At 47.7% G+C, this 18,164-nt stretch overlaps 1 protein-coding gene across 4 annotated transcripts in view; it reads left to right on the top strand.

The window, feature by feature from the left end:
* The window catches only part of npas1 (neuronal PAS domain protein 1), a 57,364-nt gene that overhangs the window by 4,923 nt on the left and 34,277 nt on the right, over positions 1-18,164 (top strand). Inside the window, exon 4 of one of the 4 annotated variants that reach the window (XM_035384118.1) lies at positions 171-257. The gene's annotated coding sequence lies outside the window, so the exon portion shown is untranslated. Of the gene's footprint in view, positions 1-170; positions 258-13,034; positions 13,096-13,557; positions 13,807-14,055; positions 14,125-18,164 lie in introns of those variants that run through there. The other 3 variants (XM_035384116.1, XM_035384119.1, XM_035384117.1) reach the window with 3 other exon arrangements.

Raw genomic sequence — 18,164 nt, 5'->3', positions numbered from 1 at the left:
CTTAAATTAATTTGTTTTGAAGATTCTTGAAATTGGAATGCTTTTCAGTGGTCATCAATTTTCACTGTCTTTAGTGGTAGTGAGAAATATCATGAATATTGAGTCTAACTGTGCTGCTGCCTTCCTGTATTCCATTCTGAATGGTTCCCTTTTCCATGTTTCTGCACAAGAGGTAGACTGCATCTGTAATCTACGCACTTTGGTGATGATGATGATGAGGATTCCAAGGAAGAAGAAGCAGACCGCAGGAGGCAGAGGTAGGGGAATCACATGACTGCGCTCTGTCCAATGAGAGTGCACAACAGAAAATGTCGGAAATGTTACTGTCAATTGGGTTTACAGGATTTGCGAACAGACCAGAGGTTCAGACAGCCAATCACAAGCTCACACACACATACACACAAACACACATCCATGATAGGGTGTCCAAGAATGTGTGTCTATGCTTCTCACAAAAAGGATGTCTCTCCTGGAGATCAATTTTGCGCCCCTGGCAACTAAAAATTAAAACTACCATGAATGGCTCCCTGTTCATGGTGAGTTGGATTCTTTCACCCTGAGCTCTGTGTCTCCAGCTCTCAGCCTCCATAAGACCAGTACTGATACCGCTACACTCGCCCTCTCCAGCTATTCCTCTGAATTCATCTGTTTCAGAAGCATCATTATCCCCCGCCCGCGGCATGCTAATGAGGGGGGGGGGGGGGCATTCAGATGAGGGGGCGAGGTCGTCTCAGGAACTACCCGAGCCCTCCGACCTTTGACCCGCAGCGACGCACCTCGACTGGCACGGGTCAGCGGCAGCTGTCAATCAAATGCTCTAGCGCTGGCGAAGCTTGGCGCGGCGTGGCAACCGGAGCGCACGCTCGCGAATCACGGCACGCCGCCATTTGAAAGCGATGTGGGCGCAGGCACGTCGGGCACTCGTCCGCAGGGTCTGCGGTGTCCCAGGGGGGTGTAGTGGGGGCCTGGCTTTACTGTGTAGCGCAGTTCTCTGAGACTGCGCTTTTAGTCCCTCATAGGCCACCGTACTTGCAGCGTTCCCTGAGGTCAGAGCCTGTGGCTGGGGTGGGTGAGAAAGGGGAAGAGAGGAGCGAGTTGAACAACTGATCTTTGAGCTTTTGCTGATTAAGAGTACGTGTGTGTGTGAGGGTGTGTGTGTTTGCGTGTGTGTGTGTGAGTTTGGGTGTGTGTATGAGTTGGAGTGTGTGTGGTTATGGCATGTGTGTGTGAGAGAGGATGTGTTTGTGCTCAGCCGAGGAAGAGTGCGTGGTGTGTGCGTGCGAGCGTGCGCCTGTGCGTGTGAGTGAATGCATGCGTGTCTGACTTTGTCTCTATTAGCAGTAGCGGCGGTGCCCACCCTTCATCTCAGACTCATATCTATGCAAAGACGGGGTCCTGCCAATCAGTCGCCCCGGTGACACCGGGGCTCCACCTCTCCAATTAGAACTGACAGGGCAGGATTAGGTGCAGGGCCCGCGCATCACGACCCGCCGGCCTGTCAATCACGCGAGAGGCATCCGGAAGGCTGTTTACTGTCAGATCCCATCTCCGTCTGCCTGCCAGTCGGCCGTCAGGGAGGGGGCGGGGGGGGTGGGGCGTCTGATTGGAATTAAACATGCCTCTCCCTACTGACTGCACTTTTAATTCATGAAAGGGATGAGTGGAGAGAGAGAGAGAAAGAAAGAGAGAGAGAGAGAGAGACAGAGAGAAAGAAAGAGAGAGAGAGAGACAGAGAGAGAGAAAAATGAGAGGGGGGAGCACGAGAAGCGTTTAAAACTCCAAGCAGGATTCACTTGAAAGTTGGAGAAGATGAATCCCTCTCTCATTCTACTGTCTGCACACTTTGACTGTGTCTCGTGGGATGATTCCAAGGTGATTTTGGGGTGCTTCACAGGCAAGTGGAGGTGGGGGTGCGGTGGTACTGGCGTACTGGGAGAAAACCCGTTCTCATGACCAGAGGTTGTATGTTTGAGTTTTGGATGAGACACTAACTGTGTATCTTTCAGCTGCATGTGATACCAGATGCATTTTAGCAGACCCTGCAGTGTGTCAAGAGAGAACAAGCTAGTGCTATTAACATATTTATTTATTTACTTCAGCGATTTGCATAGATTCCATTGTATTTATCCCTCATTAACATTTCCTGATGTAAGTTCCCTGACTGACTGCTGATAGATAATAACTGTCATTCCCCATCAGGGACTCATATCAACACCTTAACTGGTTACTTGTCCAGTTTCCTAACAGCTATGCCGACCTGCTGCTGTTATGTAAAATATAACCCAAGCACGTCAGTGTAAACTGCGGAGTCTCTTGTCAACAAAGGTACCGCAGGGTTACAGGAAAACGTGCGCTCATTTGAAGTATCTACAGGATATCAGGAAAGCAGGGTGCACCTGGTGTTGTACAGTTGTCACCTGCACTGGTGGGGAGCGGGGTGAAGATCAGGTAGTCTCAGACCAACCTGCCACGCAAAAGATCAGGGGACGGATGCTGTACCCTTTTCCCTGGTCCTACCCTTTTCTCTTGTCTTGTTACCTACCCCCAGCCCCCATCCTAGTCCCTTATTTTACCTCCTCCCCCCCCCCCTCCCCCCTACCCCCCTGAGACCTGACTGGCTGCCCCCCGTAATCCCGGACGAGCCCCCAACTAGACCCCCATCAGCGTAGGGATTAGAGCCTAATCATACCGAGGGCAGATCGGGGGGCGGGGCCGGGTGACTAAGGGGTCTCCAGGTTCAGGCACGGACTCGCCAGGGACCGCCTGGATGACAGTCACGCCCCCTGCCTCCACCCGCCCCTGTGAGATGGAGGGGGGAGGGGTCCAGAGGGAGACTGAGTGATAGAGTGATGGAGCTGATGGCATTTCAGTGTAATGCAGGGTTATTCCAAAGGTGTGGTGGACATGTTTCAGTTCATAGTGCAGCTCTTGTATATGTAGCTGTGGGTAAATCCAAATGAGATCAAGAGAATGGGTATATTTTACAATTGCGCTTTATTTTTTCTCTGATGCAAAAATGTAATCTTTCTTTGTTTGGAATGTCTGTTTGCATGTCAATCCACAGTGTGAGGGGGAAAAAGATCTGAATTAGAGTTACCGGCTGCAGCCACTGCTGCGCGATGTTTTTAACATATCGCCAACATAACCTCTGCGAATAGACGGCGGCAGAAGGCATACGGACTGTCCTCGTCAGCGTTGCTGTATTTGTATTAGAACAACAGAGACAGACTGTTCCAGACGCATACACGGAGGTACACCCTTATGTCAAAAAAAACAAAAAAAAAAAACGGACGCGAAGCACAAGCATGCTGCTGTCAAGGCCAGAGTTAATGCAGTGCAAGCACGTATGCGGTGGCAGCTAAGGATGTGCCTATTATATTAATGACACTATCTGTTCACTGAGCAGTTGCCCTTGTCATGCACATTTTACGCTGCCTACATGTTGATACCTCCGGCAGAAACAATTATGGCACAACTCCTCGGACCCATAAACTAGCACAATAGCACCGCCTCGCCCGCGAGCAAGACAACCGCAACCTTTCCGCCAGCCCAAACAGAGAGGGACCGCATTTGTGGAGGTGTGTTTGAGTCTGGCGGTCTGCGAATCCTCATTAACCTTTACGGATCACGTTCAAAGGAAGCGCCAAGGCTGAATTGATTTCCGTTCATTGTCGCAAGTTCTGTTGGTATATGGAAATATGTAGAACAATGAACATTTTTTTAAGATGATGTGAAAAATAGAATTATCGTAAAATGTAATTATTAAACGGAAAGGACGTGCTTGAACGCGTTCCCCGCAGTCACGCAGAAATGAGCGCAGCGGTTCGGTTGCATTTATATGCGAGTGTGCCAGCGAGGAGATCTCTAAAGCGCGCAGCGGTGAGAGATACCAGAGGGGATATCCTTAGCAAGGAGACAGACAGCAGGACGTGCTGGGAAACATGAGCGCGAGCCCAGGGTACCGAGCAAAGTAACTCAAGGCTGTCTCGCGCCGCGGACGGGTTGTTAATTCGCCGCTTCTTTCCCGCACGTTGTGCCGGAGTTTTTTTTCGGCGAGGAGCGAACGAGACGGTCTCGCTGAGGCGCTCTGAGGTGGCGGCCGTTAGTTTTCATCCCGATCCCGAGTCTTTGAGACTTTGCGTAGCTGCCGCGCAGTTTTCGCGATAGGCCCGTAGGCCAAAAAGTTTCACCGAGGGGCTCGGGGAACGTCGAACGTTTAGTCTCCTGTTATCACCGCGAATCCAAAATGGAGACTTTGATCGGTTACAATGCGGCATGGAGATAGGTGTGCGTGGCTTCATTGAGAGGCACAGGGGTCGCCGAACATTCAGCTCCGAGATATCACTGCAATGCTAAATCAAAACCGATTAGATAGTCAGGATTTGAAACATGCAGTTTTATTGAGCTGCACCTGGGGGGATGGGAAACATCTGTTTCCTTGGTGTCACAAATCAAGACTTTGATTAGTTTGATTATACGCATGTGTAGTTTTTATATTTATTTATTTTAAAGGAGCGTGCAGCACTATCTTCCTTAGTTTTTTTGTTGTTGTTGTTGCTTTATTCAGACAGGCAGAAAGCAGAGAGGGTAACAGATTTTGGGATGGGTCCACAGCTGAGAGAATGGGGGGCAGTTTTATTGCAGGGTGCAGGGGGTGGGGTGGTAATATTCCTTTTCTCTCATGTCACCAGCATTCCCAATCTAAACAGATTTGTTCAATTGTCTGTGTGTCAGGTGCCAGGGACAGGTGGTGGTGAGGTAAATTCAGCCCCCCCCCCCCCCCCCCCCCCACCCCCCGCATAATTAACTGGGTGGGTGTGAAGGTTGAAGGCTACCAGTATCTAATGGAGGAAAGAAAAGAAAGATGAGAGCGAACAAAGAAGAACGAAGAAAGAGAGGGGGATTCGCAGTGGCTAATGTCTTTTTTGCGGGAGGAAAAAGAGAGATAAGCAAGTCAGGCGCATTCAAACGTGGACAAGGATCTGGATGAACAATGAGCATAATCTCCCATTCTGTGTGTGTGTGTGTTTTTTCCCTGCATGTATATGTCCAGGCATTTGTCTGCGTCTCTTTCTCCTTCAGGGTTAAGTAACGGCAAAGTAATTCTTCAATTAAAGTGGGCTAGATATTCAAAAGAGATTGCAAGGCCTGGCAATCGATGTCCAATTAGCAAGGCCTTTGGTGAGGCTTGGGGGAGGGAGTTTTGCTGGTGGAGGGGGAGTGAGGGGGAGTGTTTTGGGAGGGGGGGGTGGTGGTGGTGTGTGTGCATATGCCTGTGTGTATTTGGGGAATGGGATTGGGGCAGTCTGCGTGTGTGCGTTTGTGTGTGTACTGGGGGTACTGGGGTATCCCAGATCTGAGTATCCCTGATCCAAAAGAATGAAACATTTCAGCAGATTGCCCTGTGACTGGCTATGAAGGCCAGACCACTCTTTTGAGCTCATCATCCAGGTGTTTGTGCACCTCCTCACAGTGCTGAGACAGTCCAGGTTCGGGTGGGGCCCACCGGGTCTGCTAGGTTCTGGAGAAACCGTAGGGTCTACTGGATTCTGGAGAAACTGCGGGGCCTGCTAGGTTCTGAAGAGCCTGCAGATTCTGCTTGTTTTTGTTGTTACTCGACACTTAATTAATCAAGTTAAGTAGCCGATAACACGGTTATCTCATCTCAGCTGGCTTCTTGGATCCAAGCTGTTTGTTGCTTTTTGTGGTGAAAACCAAAACCTGAAAGACTTTTGCTCACCCGAACCTGGGATTGCCGTCCCTCGTCTGAGGTCATGTGACAAACCTAAGCTCTCCTGCACGGCAGAGATATATTTGCCTGCTGACCGATTGGACGGCACGTGCGTTCAGCCTCAGTCCGTGGCACGGAAGCTTCCACGTGACCTTGAAGTCGACAAAGGACGCCACAGAAATCTAACCAGGCTGGCAATAACCAGCAGAACGGACAGAAACCTTTCTATTGTTGGGACTTCATAGAACTAGGCCAGAACTACCTAGGTGGGCATTCACAATTGGGTGTGGTGGTCCAGCCAAGTTAAAGGGGTGGGCCAACTGACTGTTTTAGTGGGTGTGGCCTGCCCTGGCCCACCTGTGCCTACGTGGCCAGCAGTCACTCAGCAGTAATAATGCTGCATGCGGAGTACTGTGGTACTGCGGAAATACCGTTCTATATTTTGGAACGCAGTTTATTTTTTTGTTTAAATCTGTGAAGAATTCCCCGTAGCGGTGGAAGCCACTTGCCTCGTCACAGGCCACACACGTACACCGCCAAGGGCAAACATCGCGGCGACATAAAGAGTCTCGAAAACACGGTGCCTGCGCCTTGCCGAGTCTGCGTTTCCCTCCTCAGCGCTGCGCAAGGACAACTTCCCACCAAGGAGAGATATGAAAATATCATCGCCATGCCAACCTTCTTTCCGTCGGTTTATGAATTTCCCGGTCCGTGTGATTGAGGTGCTGTTTGGGAACCTGTCGCATACCCTCCCCTCGCTCCTGTGCGTCGCGGTGCCCTGGGCGAATGATGCTCACGCATGTACTGTGCGGATGACTGTGACAGGTGTGCTCATGCAAGTCAGCCTTTATCATTCTGAAACGTGATTGGCTGGGAATCTTTTTGAGGTACATCCAGCAAACCAAGATGACGATACGTTAATATACGCAGTAAAAAATGTCCAGTGTTAAATAAACTCTTACGCAGTACATATGGTCCCTATTGTACTTGAATTGAATTAACACTGGACATTTTACTATGTAGAGAAACAAGGAAGTAGCTTGATATGTAAATAGCATATCAAGTATGTACTGTAAATACATGTGTTTAAAAGAAGGTTGTCAAAAGTCAAGTGAAATAAAGGCCACTCTGTGGTCTCAAAAGCACAATTGTCAGTAATTTTAATTGTTAAAAATGAGTATGAATTTGGTGATTGAATATAAAATGCATACAGGTAGGATTTTTTAGTATACCATTTATGTTATGGACTGAAGAATTGTGGTTTTGTGATTTTTTTTTAAAAGAAAGATTAAACGGTAGCACCCCTCCCAGATCAATAAACTGCCCACTCAACATTCTGCAGAAGATAGGCCTGTTGGACAGTCACACTTCAGAATCCTCTTAACAAACTCTTATATAAATATTACTATTTATTAATATTAATGATTTAATTCACTTTTATATGATCATTAAAAATACACATACCTCCACAGTATCACATCAATTACTCAGAGATTATACATATATAAGGTATACATTAAAATGAGGAAATAGGAGACCACAAAAAAAAATAAAATAGCATTCTCACTGTAATTTAAATTCATATTCAAGTAATATTCCATTAATAATCAGTCTTTATCCTTATTTGATGAAATGCTTAAATATATTAAAGATATTTGAAAGATAATAGAGATTATCAAATTCGATTCAATTCAACCTTTTCATTCACATTTTGTAATGTTTATGTAAGTTAGACGCTGATTTATTTTGTACAAGCTTACTGTTTAATTCAGACTGGACGTATTTCAGAAGCATATTTTATGTTAAATTTTAAATATTTAAACAAAAATTATTTTAAATGACTTAATAATAAATGTAAATATTTCAAACCCTCGATCCTGTAAAATAACTTCAGTATGTGTTTGAGTAAAATAACTTTAGTATGTGTATTTCTATTTGAGTAAAATAACTTGGTCCTGAATCGTTTGTAAAGGGGTGAGTGTGGCCTGTGCTGTAAATGTTAATAACATGTTAATAATCATGTTAATAATCGTGTTAATAATACATTAATTATGATCAAGGGGTGCTTTATATTAGGTGCAGCCCTCAGGACCTTTTCTATTATCACTGTCCCAGACAGTCTGCAACAGCTCCCCGCCCCCTCTGTCTGGTGGCCCTTCCCCCCTACCATGACATCATATGTGTTTGTGGCTTGGTGAACATGGTGGGATTGGGAGGGCGGGGGAGGGTATAGAACAGGGACGGGGGGATGGGGGAGGGGGGCAACGTCAGGTCAGAGTGTTGACCTTTGCTGTCTGTGTCACAGAGTGTCACCTCTGACCTCCGACTACTCTCTCATGTTTGCTCTCTCTTTCTTTCTCTTTTTAGAGAGAGATTGCTTGAAGTTTTCATGAACATGGGGGAAATGTAGAAAACGCATTCACATAAATTAAGAATCAATTGAATGGAGCCCTGTGTTGAATTTGTAAACAATCCTTGGCCGCAAGCTTTTGAGAGCTGAGAAAAAGTTGGTTTTAGCAATCGCCAGTATAGCAGATTGAGTGTTCACAAAAAGAAAATAAATTAAATATGAAATCATATACATTAACAGTGTATGGATTTCTTTTGGTTTAGAGAAATCCATACAGTCCACTGTCTGCAATGAAGTTTAAATAGTTAAAGTATACTTATTTATTTTCTGTGAAATCTGCTAGACAGATCTTGTGGACCCGACCCCTCCGCCCCCTCCCCCCACTCTGTGAGCACAAATGGCCTCATGGTAAACTAAGTTGTGAGTGATTGGCAGCTGGTAAATATTGGTTTTGTTTGACAAATATTTGACAAAATCAAGACTGTGCCTGCCCACCCCTTTCAGGCTCAGAGTTTCAATTAATTTGCTAAATAATATCAATGTTTAAGAAATATTTATTTGCGCCATAAAAACTACAATTTTATAGGCATTCATTTTTTAAATCATATGTTGTCGAAAAGTCTTCTTTTGTTTTTCTGTTTTTGTGCTGCTGTTCCCGTTGCCGTTGTATGAGATATGACACATTAATCAAATGAACGCGCGTTATGTGTCAAAAGAGAATAATCAAACCTGAAATTTTCCTCTCAGCTTTAGCAGAGCGCTGTAATTTCAGCTGGCTTGTCGTTTGACACGAGCAGGGAGACCTGGCGCCGGTGTTTTTGTTGGTTCGCCCCCCCGCGCTGGCCGTGGGTCTCTCTCACCTGCCCGCGTCCTTTAAACGCCGCTCGGGCTTCCGGCCGCCCCCAGAACCACCCCCCCCGCTCCACGCCCCCCCCCCCGCACCCCGCGCCCCACACTCCGCACCCCGCTCCCCCCCCCCCCGCCCCGCGCCAGTCAGAGACTCACTCCTAGTTTACATTCCCTTCACTCACGCCCCATCCCTCTTCTGCCTCAGCCCTCTCTATTTCTTATCTATTTCCCATTCTCTCCTTCCCCCTGCTTTCCATCACGCCCCCCCACACCCACCCTCCTCCTCCTTCCCCAAATCCCCCCCCCCCCCCACTCTCTCTCTCTCTCCCTCTCTCTCTCTCCCCTCATCCCCCTGTGGCACACCGTGTCGTGTCTCTAATTTATTTATAATTAGTGCTCTTTGTCAGATGCTGGGGGAATGTTAAAGAACAAGGCGCTCCGGTCTGGGTACAAATGGCCCCAGTGTCGCTCCAGGATCACCGGGACGCCGCCGCGGCTGCACCCCGGACGTCACCGAACGCGAACCGGCTCCTCCGGCCGTCTGTCCGTCCGCCTGGTGGGGCAGCCAAGCCTCCAGTTATTTATTTTTCAAGTTAAGTTAAGAAAAATAAATAAAAAAATCTAATTCAATCAAACTTGAATCAAGAGCGCGGGGAGTCGGGGGCCATTAAAATGGATGAACTAATTGGCCTAGTGCGCTGTTTTTTAGATTATGTGCGATTACGTGGTCAAGCTATAAATACTGGTAATTCAGTCCGCGAGGATCGCAGAATTAAACAGTGCAGTGATGAGTCTGATGAGGGAATTGAGCCTCTCACGTGCCGACGCTTGGACGTGTTCACTACCTGTTCCGCACTCTCTCCGAAAAATGTTCAGTGTTAATTCAGCTCTAACAGAGCTTGTACGAGTCCAGTGTTGATCTAATGTAACTCTGTCAGAATTTTACCAGACTTGCCACTGAACATTTCACTGTGCAGTGGGACTTGGCTTTTTCGTTAGCTATGGGAGTCCCCCGGGGGAGACCTGTGCCCCTCTCCCAAAAGCGAGAGCTGAGGTGTTTCCAGGAAGCACAGCAGTAATATCTGCGTGTGTGTGAGTGCAGGGCAGTGACGGTGCTGAGGGGGAGCAGTGCTGGGAAAACTAGAAGGCTCGCTGTTCGGGATCATCTTTTTGGGTGGGGAACGCGCTCTTCCCCAGCACCTCCCTTCCTCTCTTCCTCTCTCCATCTTGCCCATCTCCCTCTCCCTTCTTCCACCCCTCTCTCTGCACCTCGTCGTTTCCTCCGCCTCTCCCCCTGGCCCAGGGCAGCGCTGTCCTGCGAGCTTTGATCTGCGGGACCGGGAGAAATGGGTCAGAAAGTTCTGCCGGAGACTGCAGCAGGACAAGGGTGGAATATCGAGTAGGGCGAGCCCTCAGACGGAGAGAGAGAGAGAGAGAGAGAGAGAGAGAGAGAGAGAGAGAGAGAAGGGGGGAGGAGGGAAGGAGGGAGGGAACGGGTGAGAGTCAAACTAGGAGAGAAACCCAGGGAGAGGAAAAGATTAAAAGGAGGATAGTGCGGGAGCAACAGGAGGGAGGCGGTTGTGGGGGAGGTGGTGGAACGTGGCGAGCATTTGATGTCTCATTTTTTCGTCAGAAAAATCCCCTGTACGGAACCGTGCCCCCCTCCTCCCAGATTTATCACTCGGTATTCTCTCACCAAAAGGTGTGCGATGACAGCCGAGGTTTAATCCAGCCGCACTGCTCTTCACCGATAACTTTGGGCGGTTATAGAAACGAGAGAAACACTTTCGTCTCTTTCCATTTTGCTCAATGTTTTGAGTGCGGTGATGTTGAATGGCAAATTTACACGACAAGTATTAACTTGTTCTTATGAATCCTTGCTGAAAGGACGAATGAAATGGAAATGGAAAAGGACGGGAAAAAGGTTGCGGCTGGACTGAATTTGGGCTCAGGTGCACACTGGGAAGGGAAGAGAGGGAGAGGAGTGACAGCTCGGATTTCTGCAGACACTCCTGTCTTTTCATGAGCAATGAATAAACAGCCCTGATGTTCTGTTCAACTGTCAGTTCAACCATTTGCCTTCTCAAAATTAATAAAAGCGGCCTCATTAATATTCTGAGCGGCTCATTAATATTTGCGGCCTCTTGCCGTGCGTGGTGCTGGTATCGCCGTCTCACCAGGGATGGGGGCGGGCGGGGGGGAGTGGGGATGTATGTTTGGGGCTGGGGGTAGGGGGCAGTGTGTCCTGTCATTAGGGACCCCGCGGGGGCAAGATGGTGCTTTGGGGGGTGGGATTTAGAGATTGGGGACAGTACCTGGGGTTTGGGTTCTGGAATAATTGGGCCGAGGGGAGAATGGCCTCATGCAGTCAAACACACACACAGACACACACACACACACACACACACACGCACACACGCACACACACACATACACACCTGTACACACAAACACACTCAAACGCACAGACACACACGTACACACACACACTCAAACACACAGAAACACACGCACACACACTCAGACAGAGGAATTAAAGTGGTAATTACTTTTAGAATGCCAGATGCAGAGAGACAGGTGAAGGCTTGTGAGCTAAAGACAGATGGGTCATCACTGAATTTCAGAAGAGAGAGAGAGAGAGAGAGAGTGAGAAAAACCTGTAATATAATAATACAGCTTTTAATTTATCCTGACTTTCTGCAACATTACGTATAGATACTGAGATATGCATTTATGTATATGAATACTTCAGTGTTGATTTTTGTATATAGAAATTTAATATGGCTTTACATTTATTCTGTGAATTGTGAGAAGCTGTGGTATATTATATGTATGAGATGAAAAAAGTAACATTTAAAAAAATATTTGTCAGACGACATATTTAAATTACTTCTGTCATTTTGCACTTCGGTCATTTCGTACACACATTTATGTTACGATTCTATAGTATTTTCCAGAATTTGTCAAATGAAATGTACAAAAATAAAGCGGCATATGATGCGTTATAGTTTTTATTCCATTTTTAATTTGAAGTCAAAATTGGTTTTAAAAAAGTGTTCATATTTTTTTCATATTTGTACAAATGTAGATTTTTTTTTAAGGGTCCCCACTGCATGGCTTGGTTGGCTAAGCGCACCCAGATTTGAAAGAGAGGTACGGACACAAGGCTGCTGTTGTGAGCCAGCACACAGAAATCTGAGCATCCTGCATTAAAAGGCGAAGCTTTGGGAGAGGTGGGGGATTTCTGGCTTGGGATATCGGCTACTCCACATCGACTCCTAACATGAGTGCTCTGCACATACACGTACGCACCTCTGTGCTGTGTGCGGTGTTAGCGGTTTGCATGTTTATTTCTGAAGCGTGTGTTCGGGGACACGGACGGCGGGTCACGTCTCCGCGCTCCGCGCTTGCATCCTGGTCCGTGTCCGGCGTCGAAGACTCCTCGAAACCCCCCCCCTCTCCGCCCCTCCAACATTCGAGGCTCCGGGCCTCAAAAAACGCTCACTTTCTCAAAACTCCTAATGTCCGAGTCTTTATCGGGGTTGATACGCCACTGAGAAGTGTTTTGTTGGATTGTTTTCTTCGAGGAAAAAGTAGCTGCTCTGACCCAATAATGTCAGTGCCTTTTGAGAGGAAAAGTCACCCGGATGCAGCGCGTCTTTATTAATCTGAGCTCCTTTCTGCCAAGGACCCCTTGTCAGACCCTTTATGTCCCTCGCCGTTTGAGAGCAGAGATTTCCTTTACTCCGTTTACCCCCTCAGTCCCCCCCCGGCAAAATTTTAAGAGCCAAACATTTTTAGCCAAACGTAATCTCAAATGGTGCTTAAGTGAATTTAAGTGTCTACCTTTAGTGTATTAGATTCTGTGATTTTCTCTTTCATGTAATACATATATATAATATAATAAATGTAATATATATATTTGTGAGTGCCAAAACAATAAGAACTTGAAATCAGTGCCACAGAGTAGATAGCCTATCAGTATTCAGAGGAGAGAGTGATGGAGAGAGAGAGGGGGAGAGCAATGTTTCAATATTCTGAGTAGTGTTTGAGGGCAAGGAGAAGAAGTGAAGGAGAGGGGGAGGAGGGAGGGAGGGAGGAAGGGAGAGAGGAAGAGAAGGAGATCGGCCGTATAGAGAGAGAGAGAGGTCTTGCATGTGTCTGGGTGAGTGTGTTTATTTCTTCATGTTTGTTTCGGGTCCTTACACGCGCGTCTGGTTCTGTGTGCTTTGGTCGAGCTGTTGAACGACCACCTCTTACTGCCCTTGGGTTTGTGGGGATACTTCATGCGTGTGTGCAGAAGTGTGGGACAAAGTGTTTTGTTTGTGTGTGCGTGTACACGTACGCGGCGTGCGTGTAAGCTTGTGTGCTTCATTGAAGGGAAGCGGTCTCTGTTGTGTTTGGATGTGATGGAATCTTTCCCCTGTTTTTAGTCACATACCTCCTTCCCTCTCTCTCTCTCTCACTCTCTCTCTCTCTCGGTCCCTCTCTCTTTCAGTCTGCCTGCTAATCAGCATTTGAAAGGCAGCTTTGACAGTGAGAAAGGGAGAGACTGAGGGGCAGGAGGAGGGGGGCGGAGGGGGTAAACGACAGAGCGGGTGGGGGGGGGTGGAGAGTATGAGGCGAGGTCTGTACAAGCATGCCTTTTATATTTACTAGCAATTGTGGAGAGAGGGAGGGAGATGGGACGGACAACTGGTGTGTGCCGCCTTCCTGAGCAGGAATGAATAGAGCGAAGCTTTGCTAGTGGAGAGAGAGAGAGAGAGAGAGGGAGAGGGAGCGAAGGAGAGAGGGAGAGAGAGGGAGAGAATTTCACACACCGTTCCTCGCAATCTAAGTGCATTTCTGAAGGGATGCAGAGCTGGATGTTGGTAGGGTAAGTGTGAAAGAGGAAGTGTAGGTTTTTTTTTTTTTACCGGCTAGCAGTGCATGTGCACACTAACGCACAGACACACACGCAGACACGGACATGCAGCGGAGAGCCGGGTGTTCATCTTGTCGCCTGTGTCTTTTGTGAGGATCCGAAGCTGACCCCCCTGAGAGAGAGAGAGAGAGGGGTCCGTATTCGGGGAGGGCCAGAAGAGTTAGGGCAGCTCAGAAGGGCATCCAGGCAAAGGGGGGTGGGGTGGGGGGTGGGGTGGGGGGGGTGCAGGCATCCGGACTGGAGGGGTGCAGCGCTGGAGATGCCCGTCAGGTAAGTTCGTATCCGAAAACGGAAACTTCCTCCTCCTCTTCAGCACCCTCTCTCGCGCTCACGCACACGCTCTGCCAAACTTCGTCGGCGTCCGGCACGTCCGACGCGGCGGCGGCGGCGGTTCTGATAGTTGTTTTTTTCGATCGTTGTTTTTTCCGCTTTCGTGTCCTGGCTCCACCGTAACGTTTCAGAAACGCTTTCTACCCCATCACTGGAGAGGATGCTGTGGGTCAGCTGGGTTAAAGGGGTACTTCTCAGAGGGGCAGTCTGGAAATGGGACACCTTGGAAGGTGTGTGTGTGTGTGTGTGTGTGTGTGTATGTTTGTGTTTGTGTGTGCTGGAGGATGCTTTTCATCATACCGTGAGCCTGAAATTCTTTTTTTTTTTGTTTTGTTCTTTAAAAGAAGTGCATTTTTCTTTCCTTAACAGATGAATGGAGGAGTAAGTGTCCCTCCGATAAGTGCTGGGGCGTTTGGGCCGTGGAATTTATTTAGCTGCTTATCTTATCTTTATTTCACGTGCTTTTTATTTGCTCTTGTTCTGTGGCGACGCGGCATGCAGTCAGGCGCTGGATAGGGTTTTATGTCTTAAGCAGTAGAATGCGAATGCGTGTTCATGTCTTTATGTCCTGGGGTACGTCAGTGGGGTATCATAGCCTACTCTTTCATGTCATCCCCAAAAGCGCATTTGGGGACACTGTCGTTTTGAGGTTCCCTACAGTTCCCTATAGTCTGTGATGATAATAGTGCGATAACCCTCGGTCTGTGCTGGGGTAAGTTAAGTAGAGTTCTGGATATTTCCAAAATCCCACATCCAAGGTGTCCCGGATAGTCTCCGTAAATCCGCTGTGCAATTAGTTCATATTTATTATTCTGTGTCTTCCTGCTGTTCCACAGATTTAGTTCTAAGACTTTGTAGGCTTTCCTGCGATCTGTTTGAGATTTCAGAATTTATGTTGGAGCAGTACAAATTCCCTACAAATATGAATTGATCCACAGATTCAACAGTCCCAAGATGGTTCAAAGTTTTTTGCGCACACGTTCGATAGAAAGAGGGATGCACATGGTGTGGCCATGGAGTAATATATCTGAGGTGTGCTTATGAGCCCACACTGAGTGACATGAACTTAAATTATTTTTATAATTATTAATAATAATAATAATAATAATAATAATAATAATGACATTTTTACAGAGTCTGCTGAAAGCAATTACTTTTCAAGTAAGATTAAATCAAAGTGACCATAAAAGGAGGCAGTAAAACACAAAATATAAAAAACCAGAAAATTTTATTGTGTTTTTTTTATTGGCCTCATAATAACGAGGCGGCAGTGGATTGCAGGCTGTACCGTTCAGCGTTTTTTTTTTTTTTTTTTTTGGTACTGTAACGTAAATGGAATATAAGGTCATGTAATTTACCAAATGCATGCATTCCTTTCTCTGCACAGTTTTCATAGATGTATTTGTCACTTACCTTCATTTATTTGCTAAATTGTGATTTTGCCAGCAGATGATGAGTGGGATGTGCTATGATTAGGCTCTGTGATTGAATCATGAAGTTTATAGGTGGTTAATGGAGGTTGAGACTGCTGCAGAATGAATGGGGTGTATTCTTATTACATCTCTTGTGCTACATGTAAATTCCTTGTTCTATAGATCCCTTTATTTAAAAAATAATACCACAAATACTACAGGATTTAAACAGACAATTTATTAATCTCCAGTGGAAAATTACTTTATCATATTTTCATGCGTGGCCATTCTTGACATAATATATTATGTGAATTTTCCCGTAGTCCCCCACATAGGTTGTGTCTCAGTTCATAGGACTTCATAGCCTCTTAACTCTGCTAGCCAGTTACATCCTCCACCAAACGGAACGAATGCAGAGAAAAATGGTTGACGGGTGGACTGGGGGACAAGGACACATAAACGCCCCACTCAAACGGGGGTACCTGCTCACCCCTCAGACGGGACGACCTGCTCAACGCTCGACAGCTGTGAGGCAGCGTTCGCCTGTGTTCGCCCGCCGATCCCGTAATGAATTCCCTCGGTTCTTAAAATCCCGAAAGTACCTCCCTCAGGTGCCGGTTTAAGCCAGGCTGTGCCTGTCAGCCGCAGATAAGGGCGCAGACCCTGCCCCGGGACCCTCGCCGTTTGGTATTTGCGATCCTTAGCGGCTGAGGGTACCGCTAACTCGATCGCCCGTTGATCGAAGGGCACCTGTGGGACAGGCGCGGTCCTGCACAGGGGCGTTCCCGTTCCCCCCCCCCCCACCCCCCAAATTCTCCCGCTTCAGAAGCTTCCGGCCCCCAGGGGTCCAGCCCGTGGCCTGATCTTCGAACGGACGCTCGCGAGCGAAGAACCGCCAGAGACGTACGGGCACTGCACCAGACTGACAGACACGCACGCAGGTGTGGTGTCATAGGCCCAGATTCAGCCAAAATCCATCCTCAACATTTACTTGTAAATAAATGCGTGTGTTCCACTTAGTTTGGTAAGTGCTTAACTAGCAAAAACTGGCTCACTTTGAACCCTGGTCAGAAAGGCTATGCTGCACCCCACAGACAGACAGACAGAGACAGATGGAGCAGTATCGTACAAACAGACAGACACAGATGGAGCAGTATCGTACAGACAGAAGGACAGAGAGACAGGAAACAGCGGTGACAGGCAGTGTCTCTGTCAGCAGTGAACTCTTCTGAGTCACACTCCACTGACCCGATCTGTGGTCAGCCTGTCCTCTCAGCTCCACTGAGCCTCCTTATATAACCCCGTATAGACCCTGCACTGCTGCTCTCACAGCTGTCTGCACACACTCGTACACACATACATACAGTACATACATATACACACACATCCATACATACATACATACATATATACATACATACAGTACATACATATACATACACACGCACATACATACATATATACATACATACAGTACATACATATACATACACATGCACACGCGCACATACATACATACATACATACACCTACACATACACACGCTCACATAGTCACACTCATACACACACATATGCACATCCATACATACATATATACATACATACACATGCACACACGCACATACATACATACACACACACATACGCACACGCGCACATACACACATGCACATACATACAAGAACACACATATGTACATACACCTACACATACACACACTCATATACAGTTACACTCATACACACATATACGGACTCGTGTACATATATGCACACGTACATGCATACATAAATACACACACATTCATGGACACACATGTTCACACACACAGTATACACACATACATGCGCTCTCAAAGCTTATATAATACGGTAATGGGGAATGACTGCTGGATGAACTCTGACATTTCCTCTATGGTAATCCTAGGAGGGGCCGTCAGTTGTGCTGGCCTCTGGTAGGAGGCTGGGGGCTTGGGGGCTGAGGGGGGGTGGGGTATGGGGGTGGTGGTAAGGGGTCTTGGGGCGCAGTTTTGCCGTGGGACAGGATGCCGTACATCTGGCTGGGATTTCGCTCGTCTCCATCTGCATTCCCACTGCACGACAGCCTGTGCGTTAGCGTGTTAGCCTGTCTGTCTGGGCGGTGCTCAGTAAGTTACTGTGCGTCTTTTGTGTGGCACAGATGCCCCCCCCACCATGGGTATTGATTCAGGCATGGAAAGGGGCAGCTCAGAGCAGATCGAGTGTATCCGTGGAGCAGAGACACCGCACCATCTCAAATACCACCGCGCATCATGAATCATCACCGGGCCCGCGTCAGACATTTTGGGAAATGGATCGCTGCCCTTGAGCAGAGTAGAGATCACCACCGCCGTGGTTACGTCTTATTTTTCCCTCCGGGGGGCAGGGTGGCAGCCTGCCAAAACTGGGGCCCGACCGACTCCCCCCCCGGTCCCCGAAGTCCGGCTCTCTCTCTTTTTACGGCTCTCTCTAAATCTCCGTCCGCGGGGTCGGGACCGAGGTAATCGCCCGGCCCATCGATCCCGTTAGACGCTCCGCGGCTCGGGTGC

The sequence above is a fragment of the Anguilla anguilla genome, chromosome 12, assembly GCF_013347855.1.
Source record: "Anguilla anguilla isolate fAngAng1 chromosome 12, fAngAng1.pri, whole genome shotgun sequence".
NCBI lineage: Eukaryota > Metazoa > Chordata > Actinopteri > Anguilliformes > Anguillidae > Anguilla > Anguilla anguilla.
Note: the sequence above shows the minus strand (reverse complement) of the source record. Positions and strands in the feature narration are given on the sequence as shown.